Here is an 18,567-nt window from a genome sequence, read left to right as displayed (position 1 = left end):
TGTATAATTTAGTTTTGAAAGAATCTTAAACATAAAGTTTGAATAAATTACAGCGATGAACTTGATTGCTGAAAACCTAGGATAATAAATCACTGAAGTACAGTGCATGCCTTCCACCTTCACATGCTTTCTTGTGGATATCCCTCTCCCAACCCGGAGCCTGACACGTCTTCTCCCTAAGAACACTCACAAGCTTACTCATTTTTATCTCTACCCACAAGCAGGCTTTTGAAATCTAATGTTGTATTTCTCCTTGCTTGATGGACATCCCTCATGTTCCACTGAAATCTCAATGTCTGCATATCCCTCAGGTCTTGTCTCAAAATAACAAAATATTGGCTAAGTTCACTCAAGGCCTTTCCCCGACTTAAATGGAAATAGTGAATTTGTAATCAGTGGTAATGAGTAAACTCACCAAGGAGTGCCCAAACAGCTACCATGGAGAACTACTCTCTCCCTTCTTGACTAAATGCAGAGGAGTCTCACTGGAAGAAGGAGCCCTAATGAGCTTGCAGGAATTAGCAAAGCCTTCAGAAAGATCTAGAGATTGGCCAAGTAAGTACAGGTGTACTAGGTGCCGGCTTGTGAACATGAGACCAGGCGTGGACATGTGAGAGAGCATATACAGGCTATGACTGTAAAGACGTCTACGTTCATTCCAGGGGAAGGAGGGAAGCAGAGAAGAATGCGGCTGCAGAGGTTGCCAGGATCCAGTTGGTGAAGGATGTGTGTCATCTCAGTGGGGAGATCATGAGTCCAGAGTGTAAAGCAGTACCTTCAGTGGTCTCTCCGTTTTCAAGGTCACTTCCGTGATCCACTTACACACCAGCTGATACAAAATTCCTAATGCTCCTTTGTAAATCTTTAAGAGCCCATAATGCTTAATTGAGCCCAAACAATATTAAGTATTTTCTGGGTTCTAGCTTTTTCTGCCACTTTCCCCTACATGTGTATGTATGTGTTATTCATGGTCCAAACGGCTTGGAAACTCTTTCTTGCCTCCACATTCCCAAAATATTCTTGCTCAGGCTGTTCTCCCATCTCATGCAAATTCTGTGCCCTCGTTGGTCTTTATCAACATGATCACAATAATAATGTCATATTAACAACTAGCGTTAAATCATATCTAAAAGTTTATCTGTACAACACTTACTTCATGACTCCCTAGCTAGAGCCCCCCAAAAGGGACAATGTTCTTTTCTAATGCACTTATGAACAAATTGACTAATATTTTATGATTTTGTCATATTTTGTTTCTATTTTAGTCATTTGTGTTATATTATAAACTTTAAAATCTTGGACTCTGTCTTACTGGTTTCTTAAGGTGTGTGCATACTGTTTTTCTTTTAGGAATTTTTAAAATTAAAGTATAATTAACACAGTATAGTTTTTGGCATAAAGTATAGTGATTTAATAATTCTATGCATTACTCAGTGTTCACCACGGTAAGTGTGCTCTAAATCCCCTTCACTTATTTCACCATCACCCCACCCCTTCCCCTCTGGCAACCACCTGTTTGTTCTCTGTATTTAACAGTATGTTTTTTGTCTCTTTTTCTCTTTGTTCACTTTCATTTTTTTAATTCCACATACGAGCAAAATTATATGGTATTTGTCTGACTTATTTCACTTAGCATAATATCCTCTAGGTCTACATGTGGTTGTAAATGGCAGGATGTCATTCTTTCTAACAGCTGAGTCATATTATATATATAATATACTACATCTTCCTTATTCATTCATCTATGGATAGACACTTGGGTTGCTTCCGTATTTTGACTACTGCAAATAATGCTGCAGTATACATATTTCATATATATCTTTCATTACTGTTTTCATTTTCTTTAGGTAAATACTTAGTAGTGAAATTACTAGATCATATGGTAATTCCATTTTTAATTTTTTGAGGAATTTCCATGCTGTTTTCATTTTCTTTAGGTAAATACTTAGTAGTGAAATCACTAGATCATATGGTAATTCCATTTTTAAATTTTTGAGGAACTTCCATACTGTTTTCTACAAATGAGTCAAGAATATACAACGGGAAAGCCTCACTTCAGTAAACAATGCTGGGAAAAGTGGACAGCTATATGCAAAAGAATGAAGCAGGACCACTTTCTTATACTATACACAAAAATAAACTCAGGATGGATTAAAAACCAAAATGTGAGACATAAAACTCCTAGAAGAAAACATAGGCAGAAATTTCTTTGATATCAGTGGTAGAAACATCCGTCTAGCTACATCTCCTCAGGCAAAGGAAATAAAAGCAAAATTAAACCATTGGGACTACACCAAAATAAAGAGCTTTTGCACAGCAAAGGAAACCATCAACAACAAGGCTACCTACTAAATAAGGGAATATACTTGCAAATGTTAAAAATTTCTTAAGTTACATATGTCACTGTATGTAACATATTTGCTATATATTTATTGAATGCATTTGAACTGATATTCAGTTGAATTGATAACCAAGTAATAGTCCACACAAAACCTGCAGATGTATGCTTCTTGGTAGAACTGTTTTCTACATTTTTGGTTTTTGGAATTCTTTTAGGATTTAAACCAGGTGGCCTCTAAGAAAAGGAATTAGAGAAGGATACAAAGATAATGCTCTCACATAACTTTGAATAGATTTATTATGTAACAGGTTTAGAATTTTATTTGCATGCAGAAAATATAATTTATAAATGACTTTATATATACACCTCTGTACATATGTATCTATATCTGTATTTTTAGAGAGTAAAACCAAAATTCAAACCAATTGCCTTAGCGTTGCTGGGTAATCACAGTTAACTGAAGTGAACAGATAACTATTCTATCAAACACTGAAAGCCGTACACCACTTGATCAGCTAAATTAACTTCACATCATGCCTGTGGAGGCAGAAGCCCTTGTGAGAACAAACCAGTTCCATCCCATCAGTGCAAACACAGCAAGAGAGGATCAGTGCTGAAGTATGTACAGTCAGTTCTTGTTCTCCCTCAGTAGACTTAATCAGGGCTGGAAAGGGAGTGGACTCTCTCGAGTTTAAATCACAGTAGGTAATTCACAGACAAGAATGGAAGAATTTGCTTATCAGAATCTTGTGTTATGTTTACGAAAATAAGAAGGGATACAGTTTACTTATGCTGTGAGACTCACTAGTTTTTCTGAGAAACCAGAGAGACCCTTGCTGCTTCTCAAATACATTTGAGAATTTTTCTCCCATGAACCTTCAGATGCTCTACTTTAAAAAGTTATTTTGGCAGGATATTCTATGGCTAAAAAATAGGAATGGGATGGAAAAGGTGGGAAAAGAGGAAACTTCAAGAGACATGAAAAATGTTTCAAGTATAATTTAGCAAGAAGCTCTGCCCTCAGAAAACCTTGCTAAGTCTCTCTGTGCTGCAAAAGCTTTTCTATGACTAACAGAGGGAAGAATTCAGTCATCAGCCCATCAGCCTGAACAAACAAACACCCTCACCCCACCCTTTCCAAAATTCAGACAGGAAAAGCAGAGCATGTAAGAGCAAAATCGAGAGTCTTAAAAGAGCGAATTGTTAAATTGGGCTTCATCAAAGTGAAAACCTTTGCTCTTCACAAAACCCTGGTAAGAATTTAGAAATAGAAGCCTTCTTTCTACCGGGAGAAACCTTTTGAAAACCACATATCTGATAAAGGACTTAAATTCAGAATACATAAATCTCAATAATAAGAAACAAACAGACTAATTAATAAATGACCTAAAAATGTGAACAAACCTTTGATCAAGAAGATATGCGAATGGCAAATAAGTATAGGAAAAGACACTTTCCGTTATTTGCTTTTATGGAAATTACAGTTCTTAACAGTATTGCCTGAGCTACAGGCAAAAGTTTTTATACTGGATCCCATTTAAATTTACATTTATTTCTGGTCATGTGATGAACAATAATTAAAACAAAAAACAAAAACAAAACCCCAGGTGAGGTACATGTGTCCTTCAAAACCCAGATAACCTCACAAGACATTGCACTTTTCTCTCATTGATAGGGTTTAACAAAGACAATAATTTATATCATGCTATCCATAGGATGCCTCCCAAGAATTTAACAAATTAGCTTAGCTCTGTATTTTATCTGACGAAATAAATCAGCCTCCCCCAGTAATACGTGCTATAGTGGCTCTCACATATCCTTTGGCTTTCTCCATGACATCATCAATATCATCAATTAAGTTGCTTTGATGATGAGTCATAACGAAATCTTATCTCACCAGGTGATTGCTATACACTGGAGAATTTAAATATTCTCAAGAAAGGCAGGGAATCTATTTTGTAGTCTTGCCTATGAAAATCAAATCATGTCTGTCTTTCTTCCATATTTATAATGGTAAAGAACATGCAAGTCACTTTTAGCCTGTTGGATTTCTTGAGGGGTTGAGACTATATCTGCCTCAGCCGAGCCATCAATGGAAAGAGTCTATTCAAGCGGTGAGAGCAACATTTAGTTACTCAGATCCATCTGTTTTTCTCGCAGTAAATAGGTACAAATTAGTACATCCGCTTTCATATTTTTTTTTCCCAAAAAAGCCAAAATTTCTCATTGACCTCCAGCAATTTAGTACAGTTTAATATTTGCTGTTGGAAAGAGTTTGGACAATTCTAAAGGTTCCCATGTAATGACAAATTAAAGTTGCATGGAGGATAGATTTGCCTGACATTTGAATGCTTCATCTTTATTCATTTTGATCACACACTGGGTTGTAGCTGATGGAACTGTACAGCATAAGGTTCTTTGTTTTCTGAGGTGAGTCTCATCGAACCCTAATGCCCTCTACCTCTGTCTCACTCCATCTTTTGGAGTGAGACAGAGGTATAGTCCTGCCTCTGATATTGACCTCTTCACAAACAGGTACTATAGTTCATAGGGTACCAAAACCAAATATATCCCCAATGATTTCCTCTACACAAGTAGGCTATTCAATTTTAATCATATCATTTGGCATTGGATTTTTTGGGGGGGCCAGACATGGAGATTTCAACCCTCCTATCTAAACCTTTTTATTCTATTGGTTTAACAGATGAGAATATTCAGCACACTGCTCTAATAACGTTTTGACTCAGACTTCCTTAGCATAATGGATTTAAATTCATCCAAACTGAAATAAATGGAGTTAGGTGATCTCAGACTTTATGATTGTTTCTCTTACACTGAATGAATTTTATCACTGCATCTGAAGAAATGGCTTAAAGGATTAATTCTATTTCTTTACAAAATTACAAAATAATGTCCTTACTACTAGGATAATGACACTTTCAAGGCTCCATTTTTATGAGACAACATTTGTTTTTAACTGCAAATGAATCTTACCTATCAAAGCTCTGTTAAAATTTAGATTTTTCTCAGCTAATCTGCAAATACTTTGGAATGCCTATTCTGGAAGGCATCCTTCTATCTAAGCACTAAGAATACAGCTCTGGAGAGGTCAGTATGAGAGTCTATAGTCTGTAGAGGGAGGAGAGAAGAGATAATTAAAAATAATAAATAGTGGGAAATTATAATTTTGATACTTTCTGTGTTGTGTGGTGTTAATGAGAATAAATGAACGGGAGTGTGCAACTCTAAATCTGTTCATGGGAAGATCCTGGTCAGGAGCAGAACTCACAAGCAAGAATCTAAACAATGAGTAGGAGCCAGTTCTGCTAAGGACTGGGAATGTAATTGCAGTGAGAAGGAGCAGCAACTACAAGGGCTCTGAGGAGGGGAAGAATGTGGTGTCCTTGGAGAAGAAAGGTAGTCCAGCATGTCTGGGGCATATAGAATAAGGGAAAGAGTGGTAGGGATTAATTTGGAGAGTAGTCGAAAACCAGATGCACCAGTGTCTGGAAAGACAGGAGGTGTACTTTGGATTTTATTTGAAGTTTAGTAAGAATGCCATCAGAAGGCTTTAAGTAAAGAAGTGAAATGAGCTGTGACTGCTTTGTGGGGGAAACAGTCATGGGGGGGGTGATATTAGAGGCTTCCCTAAATTTCCCTTTGAACTTTGATGTTCAAGTTGATGTAAACTCTACACAGTTCTAAAAACGGTAGTATGATTAGGTTCCTGTCAAATAAAATGAGAAACAAAATATACCACCTCTTTATCCATAGTACTTTAAGCAAAGTCTAATAGAAGAAAATTATTGGTCAATAATTTCACACTGTAAGGCTTGTTTCTCTGTGAAACTTTATAAAAATATTTAATTATTTTAATAATAAGTATGATGCAAAACATTACTATTAAATATTTAGATATTTAAATGTTTAATATTTAGATGTTAAAAATTTAGATCTTCAACTAAAATATACAGATATATTTATAAAATATTTAGATGGGACACTTAGATTTAGATGGAAATCCAGTATCTCCAAATCATCTATTTAAATGCCTAGAACTCACTAGGTAAGTTCACCTTTGGACTTCATGGCAGTCATAGCATGTTGTGCCTCAATTATGCAATGGAAATAGAAGAAAGAGAAATTTGTAAATATTTATACTTAGGATGACATGTGGAGATAAAAGAAAAAAAAACACAACAAAACAGTTTACTTGGCACTCTATTTTTGACTTTGAGTGTTTGGTGTGTAATAAAGATTGAAACATGTCAATATTTGTCAAAATATATCATATTTATATATTTGATATCAATGAAGAATGTAAGTTTAAATGAGAGTCTATACTACGCATATGTGAAATCCTGTCAGTAAATTTCAGTATATAACATCCCTACTTTCAACTTCACTTCCCCAAGTCCTTGCCCCACTTGTGATATTTTATAAAATAAATGTTGATTGTTATTTAGTGACATTTCAGTCAGAGGCTCAAGACTTTGGATCCCTCTATTAGTGTAAAAAATAAATTTTATGAATTTGGACTGAATTGTTAAAACTGGAAATAATTATTCTGTATGATATATTTCAGAATATTTTATCTGAAAAACAAAATATAATTTTCTTATTGGGATGATATCCACGCATTTAATTAATAAGCAAAGATATATTTCTGAATTTATATGATGTATACATAATTTTGTAAAAAAATAACAATGTCTATATATACAGGAAAGGGAATTTTACAACCCAGTCTGGATTGTGTGATGAAAAGCAAGTAAAAATTTAATTAATGGCACAAGTCCTATATATTTGTCAGACATGGTAATTACAACATTAAAATTGCCCTTTCAAGTTCCCCCTGTCCTGAATAGTAGCTGCTGGTCATCCCAAAATGAAGTAGATTTATATGGAAATAAAAGTCCGCCTACTTTATTACATTTGCATCCCACCTGACCTTTTTCTAATGTTGACATTTTAATCAAATTAGTTTAAATTGTGACTCTTTGAGTCACTACTTGGAGATATCAGGAGAATATTTATTTTCTATGTATCTGATTTATAGACTATATCAAACCTCTGTTGTTTTATAGACTAATGACACGTAGATTACTTAGTGGGTCAGATCCTGCTAATTGCCCACCCCAGTATCTATTCTCTCTTCCTCCCTTAATAAAAGATTCCAGGTTTTATTTGAAATGGCAAGAAGAGCAGCTAAAATAGTCAGTGTCCTAAGCTCCTGTTCAGCCAGGTGTAGCTGGAGTTCTGTAGTCTGGAGTTATGGTGGAGTTCACAGCAGGGTTAAGGGGTGGGCTTATCCTTGGCAAGGTCTCTAGGAAGGTTTAAGAATCAGCAGACATGCCATTTTGCTCTTTTTCTCTTCTGTGATGGTTAATTTTATGTATCAGCTCATCTGGGCCACAGGGTACCCAGACATCTGGTCACTTTATTTTGGATGTTTCCATGAGGGTGTTCTTGGATGAGATTAACATTTTAATCGTTGGAAACAAAAGATTATCTTCCATGCAGGTGAGCCTCATCCAACCAGTTGAAAGCCTGAATAGAACAAAGATTCACCTTCATCAAGTAAGAGGAAATTCTCCATCAGACTTTCTTCAGACTTTATCTGCACCAACAGCTCTCCTGGGTCTCCAGTCTATAGGCCCACACTGCAGACGTGGACATGACAGTCTCCATAATCACACGAACCAATAGGGAGACAGGTGCCTACCTATTTGGATTTAAGTCTTCTAATGGGAAGGTGTATTAGAATTCTCTGGAGAAACAGAACCAATAGCAGACTATACACACACACACACACACACAAATATATATATATATATATATATATACATATATATATATATATATATATATATATAGTCCCATAGGATGTATTATATCAAGATACTTTGCCAGAGAATTTCAAATTTGGATCACATTACGTCGACATTAGTCAAGGTATGCCTTGGCATTTTCCCATCAGTTCACAAAGAGGGAACTTCTAAGAAAAAAATGGTAGAATATGCTTTAGCTTTCTTCAAGTAAAGATAAAAGATGTTATTGACAACATTGTTTAAAAACCACTACATTTCTTCTTGATATGAACTCATAGGAGCATTTTCACTTGGATTTCAGTGAAAAAAAAAAAAAAAAAGTAGTTACTCATCTCCAGTCTAAATCTTCTCTTATGGTAGCTTATGAGCTTACAAGTAATTAAGTAGCTAAGCCCATTAGCTCTGTCACTGGTTTCTAAGAAACAATGTGTAAATTTCTATAAACTATTTTGGATACTAAACTTATAGATAATTTCATCCTACTTTTTCAAACCTTAGTATTTTCTTTCCCAAGTTTGCTCATCTACTCACTTTTAACCTTGTTGTGTGGTGTAGGGAAATATACATTTCCATAAACTTTCTTTGCAACAGAACTATTTTAAAAAGGCAAATTATAAAGACAAGACAATAATTAGTCTGAAGGAATAACTATCACAGTCATACGTTAGCTATTGAATAGAGGAATAAGGGAAAAGGGTTAGCATCAATGTCACTTGAGAACATGACAGAATTGTAGAAACATGGACCTCACTCTGGGAGCCACAGAACCTGAATCCTAACTCACTCCACAAGTGAAGCTTAAGTCACTAGGTCTGAAGCTTGTAAAAAGATGCAACCTGATGCTTCCTAGTGCCCCTCATAATATGGTAGAAATTCCAACTAAGGAATAAAACATATTCATCACTGCAAATTTATTAACATCTGCATACATAACACAGAGGTTATATGAGGTGGTGACATCTATTGAATTTGCAAAGTAATGCAAAGGAATAATATAATAAACTTGAAGTAACTAATAATCCATTGCCCACAATGTATAAATACTATTTTATGTGTTCTACAGGTTTTATTTTGTTGAATCTTTCCATGGTGGTATGTGTTAGAGTCCATAAATATCCACCAGTTCTGTGGAAGGAAAAGACAAACAGAATGATTAAGTGACTTGTCTTGAGATTACACAATTTGTGGAAATTCTGATTTAGAAGCACTGAGCACTTCAACAGAGTATGTAAAAGACTTACTGTGTCTCCTTAACTGAAAGGTGTCATTGGATTTTACCATTCATAGCTGCCCATATGCAACTATTTCTGAAACAAGATTGTATTAGTAAGGACGATGTTAGTAAAAAAAAAAAAAAAAAAGAAAGTACATATTTCAGAAACTGTAAGTGTATTCTTTGTATATTTTGAGGTCAGGAAACAACGTTTCTGGATCCACTTATGTTACAAATTTGTTTTGCATTTTGGACTATGTCACTTTTGGACTCAGTCACTTTTGAACTTCTACTTAACTATTTATCTTGTAGCTATTGGTAAGATATTGTTATCAAAGGACCATTGCTATCAGTGGGGGTTTTATACTTTGTTTTTGTTTTTTAAAGATTTTATTTATTTGACAGAGAGAGAGATCACAAGTAGGCAGAGAGGCAGGCAGAGGGGGCAGGGGAAGCAGGCTCCCTGCTGAGCAGAGTCCGATGTGGGGATGGATCCTAGGACCCTGAAATCATGACCTGAGCTGAAGGCTTAACCCACTGAGCCATCCAGGCACCCCGGGCTTTATACTTTGAATGTCAGTTTTATCTTTGGTCCTGTCAGTAGTTAATATCTTCTTATGGAATAACTGAAACAAAAGACTCACCACAGCTTTTGCAATATAAATGTGTCAACATATGAAAAAGGCAAATATTGTCTTAGTTATTCTGAAGATAGTTTTGACTTTGCAAACATCCCAGAGTGTCTTGAGAATCCCAAGGGGTCAGCAGACCACACCCTGGGGACAACTGGTATAATAAATGATTTCTCAGTATGCAAATGCCTTCTCAGTCACCCAGAAGTGTCTTTTGATTATTTTTTTTTAAAGATTTTATTTATTTATTTGACAGAGAGAGATCACAAGCAGGCAGAGAGGCAGGTAGAGAGAGAGGAGGAAGCAGGCTCCCTGCTGAGCAGAGAGCCCAATGCGGGGCTCGATCCCAGGACCCTGAGATCATGACCTGAGCCGAAGGCAGCAGCTTAACCCACTTAGCCACCCAGGCGCCCCTGATTAATTTTTTTTAATTTAAATTTTTTATTTTTAAATTTTAATGAAGTTAATTTTTTTTTCTCTCAGGTATTTTTGCATTCTGCTTAAGAGGCTATTGTCGACCTTAAATTTATCTTCTTGTAGAAACATCATAATTCGAGCTTTCACATTTATGACTAGGATCTAAAATTAATTTTTGTGCTTTGAGATATCTAGAGTGGATACACAATAGTTTCAGGACCATCTGTTGAGCAGGATGTCTTTATCCCCACTCACTGACATAGTAGCATTTTGTTATAAATCAGGTAACCATGTATACACAGGTCTGTCTCTTGACTCTAATTGGCCTGTTTGTCTTCCTCCATGCCAGTAGTCCATGGTCTTAGTTATTGTCACTCTATTGTATTTCTTAATATGTGATACAAAGAAATCTTCTGTCTTTGTTCCTGTTCAAGGTGGTCTTGCTATTCCTGGCCCATTAAATTACTAAATTTGAGAAGATGATTGCTTATTAATCACTTATAAATCACAGACATACGAACTGTCGTGTGCATACGAATCTGTTTGGGGCAACAGAGATGGGAGGAGGAGAAAAATAATAAATTAAAGGGTGAAAATTTCTGACAGAACATTAAAAGAGATAATATTTACTACTGAGAGTACAGTTATTTTAATTTTCTTTTTAAAAGGTTATGTTTTTTAATAAGCATGTGTTACATTTGAAATAAAAGAGTAGTGAAAAGCCATCATATTTCCCTTTCTAAAAACATCCCTCATAGAGATAAAATCCTTCATTTCTAAATGGCTATAGATAGAGTTCCATTATATCTTCTCCATTCCTAGCATTCAGGTTCCTAGAAGTGATCAGCTCCATAATGCGGCATGCAGGAATAAATTGTAAACGACTATGAATTGAGATCATGAATCCAAACATGTCATTGTACTTTTTGGCAAGAGACACATAAATGTTAATCATCACATCCAGTTCACCAAGCAAATAGATCAAAATAGTAAGAATATAATCACATATTTGTGAGTTAGATAACACATAGCAGTCCTCTCTAGATTTGTGAAGGTAAATGCAGCCAATCTATGTTCATCTCTGCCAATGTTTATTTACTTATTGTTGATTCTCAGCAATCAGTAGGTAGTTGGCATGAAATCAGGAAAAAGAGATAAATATTCCAGTACCCAAGACTTTTGAATGCTTAGTGAAATTAAAACACCTGAAACCCTCCCACAGCCCAACCCCCCATACACACCCTGAAAGGAATAAGAAGAAGAGCTGACTGCCCATGTTCCATGAGGAAAATACTTGCCACAGACATCACGTTCCAGGTTGCCTATCTGTCCAGAAAACTGTCTCTTTTGTTCTTATGGCTGGGCTGGCTTAGCACCCAGAACAGCATCAACATTCCATGAAATGAGAATGACCTCATCTGTCAGGTCAAGCCCATCCAGAATGGAGTCAACCAGAAGATACCTAATTATTCCTAGTTGTCAGTGGTTCTGGTTGTTAGATGCCTGGACACCTACTCTGGGGCTGAATAACCATACAATAGCTAAGGGAGAATTCTCAAAATCTCCAATGTTTAGTGCTTTGAAGGCAGGAGCAGAGAAGAAAGGGACATGGTATCATTTTCCTGCAAGTCCTATGTATATATAACTTTTTTAAGAGCAGGAAAGTTTACAGTAACATGTCTCTGCAGGAGGGGCTCAAGTGTATGGAAGGGACCACCATTGCTCATAGGCACTGACCATATACAAATGAATGACCATGAGAATGACGGAGTGAATGTGGGAATTAATACAAGAACCAATGAGTTGCTTTCATATCTGCAGAAGGGGTTACCCTCTTGGGGTTTGAACCCAGCCCTTAATGGACCTGGGCAACATGCTCATTTGTCCAGGCATGTCAGAATGAGTGTGCGGTTCTGGGAAAAAGAGCCATCTTGAGAGAAGCTGGAAAGGCTCTGGCTTCTGGGAATGAGAAGAGGAAGAGGGCAAGGCCTTGAGGTGGCTTGTCTTCATCTATAGCAAGTTTATGCCACAAGCTGCTTCCAGTGAACTTCATGGACTAGGTCAAGGCTGACAGCCTGCTCAAATGAGGTGCCAGATGAAAAGATTTGCAGGCAGTTTTTTTCACAAGGAAAATAGAAAATATGTATTTTCAAAGAGTAATTAGAAGAAAAATATGGTTTTGTGGTGCTGAGATCTTTCCCAGAGAGAATAGACAAAATTAAGGCAGAGATCTCTGTGAGAAGCTACATGAATGGTGAATGGTGACAGCAAATACGTCATTTAATACTTGGACATGTCCCCTAATATAAAAAAAAAAAATTCTTTCATTGAGCCAACAAAATTTGGGGACATATACAAGTTGGAAATCCCAAGTGGAATGGACTTAGGGAAATATATAACCTGATAGATAGCTGAATTCTAGTTTTAACAAACTCTATTCTATCCAACATAGTGCCAAATTTTAAACTGTAGGTTCTGGCGTAAGATTGTAACAGCTGGCCCTAACCACATCAGGAAGACTTTGAAGAAAAGATTGGAATGATTGGGGAAATGAGCAGACTATGGATCCTAATCTGGGGAAAAAAACAAAACAAAACAAAAAAAACAAGTCATCTCTCTCCTTTGGATCCATCTTTCTAGGTCAGTTTCAGTTGCTGAATAGAACAACTGATGCATTGAAACAAACAGAAGAACCAGAATGCAAAGGTGCCCTTGAATATGTTGTAAAAATTCTGTTTGGGCGCACAAAGAATTCAATCAGAAAACTGAAACAAACAAAATAGAAAAAAAAAAAAACCACAAAAAACAACTCCCACTTGGAGTAATATTTGATATAGGGGATTTGGTCAAACTTGTCTAGATGTTGTTAGGAAGATGTTTTTTAGGTGAGATTAATATTAAGTCAGTGGGATTTGAGTAAATCAGATGATTGTCCATAACACATATGGGCATCATTCTTAAGAAAAAGAGACCTCCCTAGAGGAAGGGGAATTTTGTCTCCTGAAGGCCTTTCTACTAGAGTTGCAACACTAACTCTTGCCTGGGTTTCCAGCCTGTTGGCTCACCCTGTAGAATTTGAACTTGGCGGCCAACAATTGCATGAACCAATTACTTAAATATCTCTTTTCTCACTCTTTCTCTCTCTCTCCACACAGCACAAACACACACACACACACGCACGCACGCACACACACATACACATACACTGACCCTATTGGTTCTGTTTCTCTGAAGGACCCTGACTACTATATATATATGTGTATATACACACACACACACTAAAAATATGACTATTAACTCAATAAATCTATAGATTCAATGTAATTCCAATAAAAATCTTACAAGATGCATGTGTGTATAATTTTATATACCTTTATAAACATATTAAAATTTACATGGAAGTTTGAAGGACTTAGAATTAGAAAACAAGGTGAAGGGATTTCTTTTAATCTACAACAGGAATTAATGTGTCATTTTTTATTAATTAGGGTAATGTGCTCTTAGGACAGGGGTCAGCAAAGGGATGGAAAAATAAAGAGCCCTAAAAGGGACAAACTCCAAAGTGAAATTTGATTAATTACAAAGCTGGGATTGTAAGTGAGTAGGAGATATGGTCTACATAATGAGTGACATTGGGTCAATTCAGAATCCACATGGAAAAACTAAAATTAGCCTTAAATGTATGTCATTATTAATGCTTGGTATGTTAAAATTCCACCATAAAAATAATATTTTCAAAGACAATATAGAAACACACATTCATGACCTAGGATAGAATAGGACTTCTTAAATAAGTGACAACAAATATCTATATGAAAAGACACAGCATAAATCCAACTATGTTAAAATCAAGAGCTGTGGCCTCTGGAGAACTGGGAAATGACATCTTTTGGTGGAACAGTGGTTAACAGTGGTCACTGTTAACCATGAAAATACGTACTGCTCCTCACAGAGAGAGTAGTATTTTGTCTCTTTTGAAGTCTGTCCCCTCTTCTTGCTTAGTCCTTCAAGATCAGTTGTTCAAGAAGGAAAATCAGGAGAGCAGGGAGGTAGGAAGAGACAGTAGCAGCAGCAGGACCATGACACTCCTCTTGCCCACCACAGGCCTGAGTGGGCACAGGGTAGGCAACTTGTGAAGTAGATGGAAATATACTAAACTAGGTTTCCTAAATCCTGAAACTGAAAAGAAAACTTTGGTTCTGCCCAAACGACAGTGAAGTGGCAGTAAAGGGCACTCAGAAAGCGCAAATTTAAAGATGCGATCGTAGAGAAACGAAGAGGTGTGCCACCTTAGAGTGCTGCTCTATCTACTGACTGGTTACATGTATTGGCAAATTGATTCCCAGAGACAGGACTCCATGTGAGGTGGAGAAGGGAAACTGTCGTAAAAACTGGGGTACAACAGGCCCATAACACAATCAAAGGTATACTAAGTAATTAGCACCAAAATACGATTCTTATCCATATTGAGTATGATATGGATATCAGGAGATTTGAGAGTTATAAGATTAAAATACTTAGGAAAGCTGGCCTGTGGGGATTGATTCTTTTTATGTTTAACCACAGTTGGATTTGTCCTGCGCATGCCAGTGGAAGCACGCCCACACATCTGACTAACTCAACGGTTTAATTCCTCCAGTGCAATTCCTGAGAAGAACCATGAGGCCCTGGCTTAGCTGTTCAGATTGCAGAGCTGAGATATGCAATGGGCACATGCGTGGACTCTAGAGAGAATTTCAGAGAATATAGCAAAAGTCAGTGGAGCATTGGCCGAAAGGACAGGTGCAGTGGATTACACTTATGAAAGAATTCTGTAAATACGTTTGCAGGGTTACAAATTGTGTTGCTCTCTATATTTTTGTATTAAATTGCAAGAAATTAATTGGCAACTCAAAGTAATGGTTACTAGGCACACTGGTATTTTTCAGCTGTTTGTCACATATTTCTCTTCCCTAGTATAGTACTTAGGTTTCAGTGAGTCTGTTCTAAATCCTCAAATACCAGGAAAAATATCAGTAAACATTGCTTTGTGTCTTTGAATATTGTACAACTATCTGTTGAAGAGGAAAAAATATACGTCCGATATCCTAGTGGGCTTTTACTGTTCATGACTCATTGCCTGGTTCGAAAAATATTGACCAAAAAAAATTGTATTATTTTTAGGTGTCTCTCAACAGGAATTTACCATTAAAAATACCTTTAAACATAAAATATCTTACTTTATCAAAAACAAAATTTTAAAACATTCTCAAAGACTTCATAACCATTTGTAAATCTCCATGAACCTTAGCTCAACAAAAGTTAATCTTACTCTCTGCTGAACAGTTTTCAGCAAGCCGTGTCAGGTGTCTAATCTCATGCCAGGGAGCCACAGTGATAACGAGGATGACACACAGATTCCCAACGACTCAGACCTACTTTCCATCGACTGCCCAGGTGAGTGTTTCAGCCTGTAACTGCTTCCTTGCAAATTAACAGGTATATTTTTGGTAGCAAATGAAAGGCTCAAATTTAATTCATCTAATAGTCTCCTTAATGATATCTAATTAGGACATCTGTTAAGGGTTCATGGTGTTACATCCTTCATTAAATTTTTCCCATTAAATTAGCATTATGGTTACTTCACTCTTTTATTAAAAGTTCATTATTAATGGGCACATATATAGATAGATGTGTAGTTCATATACATGTATATGTAAATTTTGTGATGTTAGAATATACAGCCTAAGTAGACTAAATGAACTTGTTCTATTTTTAGTTAATAATTGGACTAATCTTATTAAGGATTTAGGACCTCCGTTTCCCCTTTCTCAGCATATCTCTAGATTGGAGTCCTTCCATAGACGTTCCATCATTAGCTGGATATATCAGTTGACAAAGACTTAGTGATCAAAGTGATGGCATAATGAGAACACATATCAAATGTCTTTCTTTTTTGCTTTTAAGAATTCTATTCTGCATCAGTATGTCAGTAATGTGCTTTGAAATATCTTCTTAAATTAAAAAAAATAGAGATAATTATTTTTAATCTCTCACTTGTAAATTTTATGGGACCCAAAGTCTCATTATTCATTATATATGTTGGATTTTTTAAAACATCCATGGACAAACATCCCTCTAAAATAATATGTGTTTTGGTTCTAGAATGAATTTGTTTAGCCTTACAGACCATTATAAAATGAAAACATCGAGATTGAAGTCCTGAATGTTTTTCACCTGAAACTACCATATTAATATCTTTACTTCTAAAGATGTATCTAATTTCAGTGTGTATCTGGTTTTACCATGCAACATTGAGTGTAAGTTCAGCCTTAACCCACTTTACATATGTATTTAATGCTCCCAATTAATTTTATAGGCCTTCATAATGATTCTGTTCTATTAGGTATCCCCAAGTAAGTTAATTCACTGGGCAACTATTTAACTCATTTTGGTCATTGACTTACCTTGTTCTTTGAATTAATAATGTTACTCAAATATCACATAATCTTATAATACCAGTTTCTGCATAAATCTATAAAAGAAATAAAACAAGAAACAAAATCTCCAAGAATGAAGAGAAAAAATGGTGTTTGTTGAAATATCTGTGGAATATCTTCTTTGTGTAAAACATGGCAAATAAATCCAGGGGAGATATTATCATATTTCAAAGAATCTAAACATAGAGATCACCCAGAGATCACTTAGGAAAACATGCACATCACATTTTAGGAATTATTATAATTTATAAAATAATGGCTTTGGACTGATTATAGTAATAACTTAATGGCACTCCTATTGAAACACATTTAGAGAAAATGTTTAAAAATCCTGAGAAAATGTGAAGGTGTATATTTGTTACCAGCAGTAGTTTTAGTAATAATGCTGATTTTTTAAAGGATAACTTTAATTTTTTTAAATCCTAGGTGCAGAAGAGGAAAAGAAAGTATATAAAAACATTTCAAATTTGTGACTGGTAAAGATGGTTAAAACTTATTTGACACTTCTGTCATTGAAAAGTGGGTTCTATTTCTGCTCTCCTTGAATTTGGATTAGCCTGTGATTGCTTTGACATTGAAATACAATGAAGGAGTGCTACTTCATTTCTGGAAATAGCCTTTAAGGGAAGAGGTAGCCCTTGCCTTAATCTCTTCACCCAGAAGATGCCATGCAAGAGGCATGACTGCTGCATTGAAGAAAATTCACAAAGTGACCCAGAGACCATGTGAATGGAACCAGGTACCCATGTGAGCCTCACCTTCCACCCATTCCTACCAAGGCACCAGGCGTGTGAGGGAAATCTTTGTGGACAATCTGGTCCAGTCCCCACAGTTGTCAGCCAAATACATTTAACACCATAGGGACAAGAGGTCTCCTAGGCTTCTAGACTTTCTGACCCACAACATCATGTGATTTAGTACATTCACTGATTGTTATTTTAAGCCCCTAAATTCAGGATGGGGTGATAAATGGTGATAGAGAACTGGAACAAAATAGCTTTGCACATGTAGGGTTTTATTTTTAAATGAAGTGATGCATGCTGTTCATTAATTATGAAAAATCTTCAATCGAACAATTAGCAAGGATTTTCATGCAGGTAATCTTTGAGCCACAAATTAAGAGACACTACCAGCAATAGCACTGTATTTCCCCAGTGGATAATGTTATTGAGAATCAGACTTGACAGGAGATCCAATATATGGCAATTTTTAATTATTTATAGTTAGTAATATGACAATTTCTATATTTGTCAGTGATCCATGCCATTTTTATCAATTAGTCTTTGCAAAAGTGATTTTTTTCCTATTGAAAATAACAACTGATTAAAATCTTTCTGAGAAGTGGAAAGATTTCCCCTACTAGAAGTTTAATGTGAAAGTATGGTGATTGATCTAAAGAAATTGATTATAAAGGAATAAATCTTATATAGCACACAAATACTGCATAAAGTAATAAAATATTTTTCAACTATTGAATGTAATTTATTGTACCTAAGATAACATAAGATTCCAAGATAAATGAAACACTTCAAAAAAAAATCAATGAACTTGACAAATTTTGAAGACATTCTAAGAACTGATATTTTTCAAGTTGACAGAATGTTTCTTATAAAGTGGAGAAATTAGCAAACTTCTAGCCATATACAGGTTTCTT

This window comes from Enhydra lutris, unplaced genomic scaffold, assembly GCF_002288905.1.
Source record: "Enhydra lutris kenyoni isolate GAN:26980312 unplaced genomic scaffold, ASM228890v2 scaffoldscaffold36, whole genome shotgun sequence".
In the NCBI taxonomy this organism is placed as follows: Eukaryota; Metazoa; Chordata; class Mammalia; order Carnivora; family Mustelidae; genus Enhydra; species Enhydra lutris.
Note: the sequence above shows the minus strand (reverse complement) of the source record.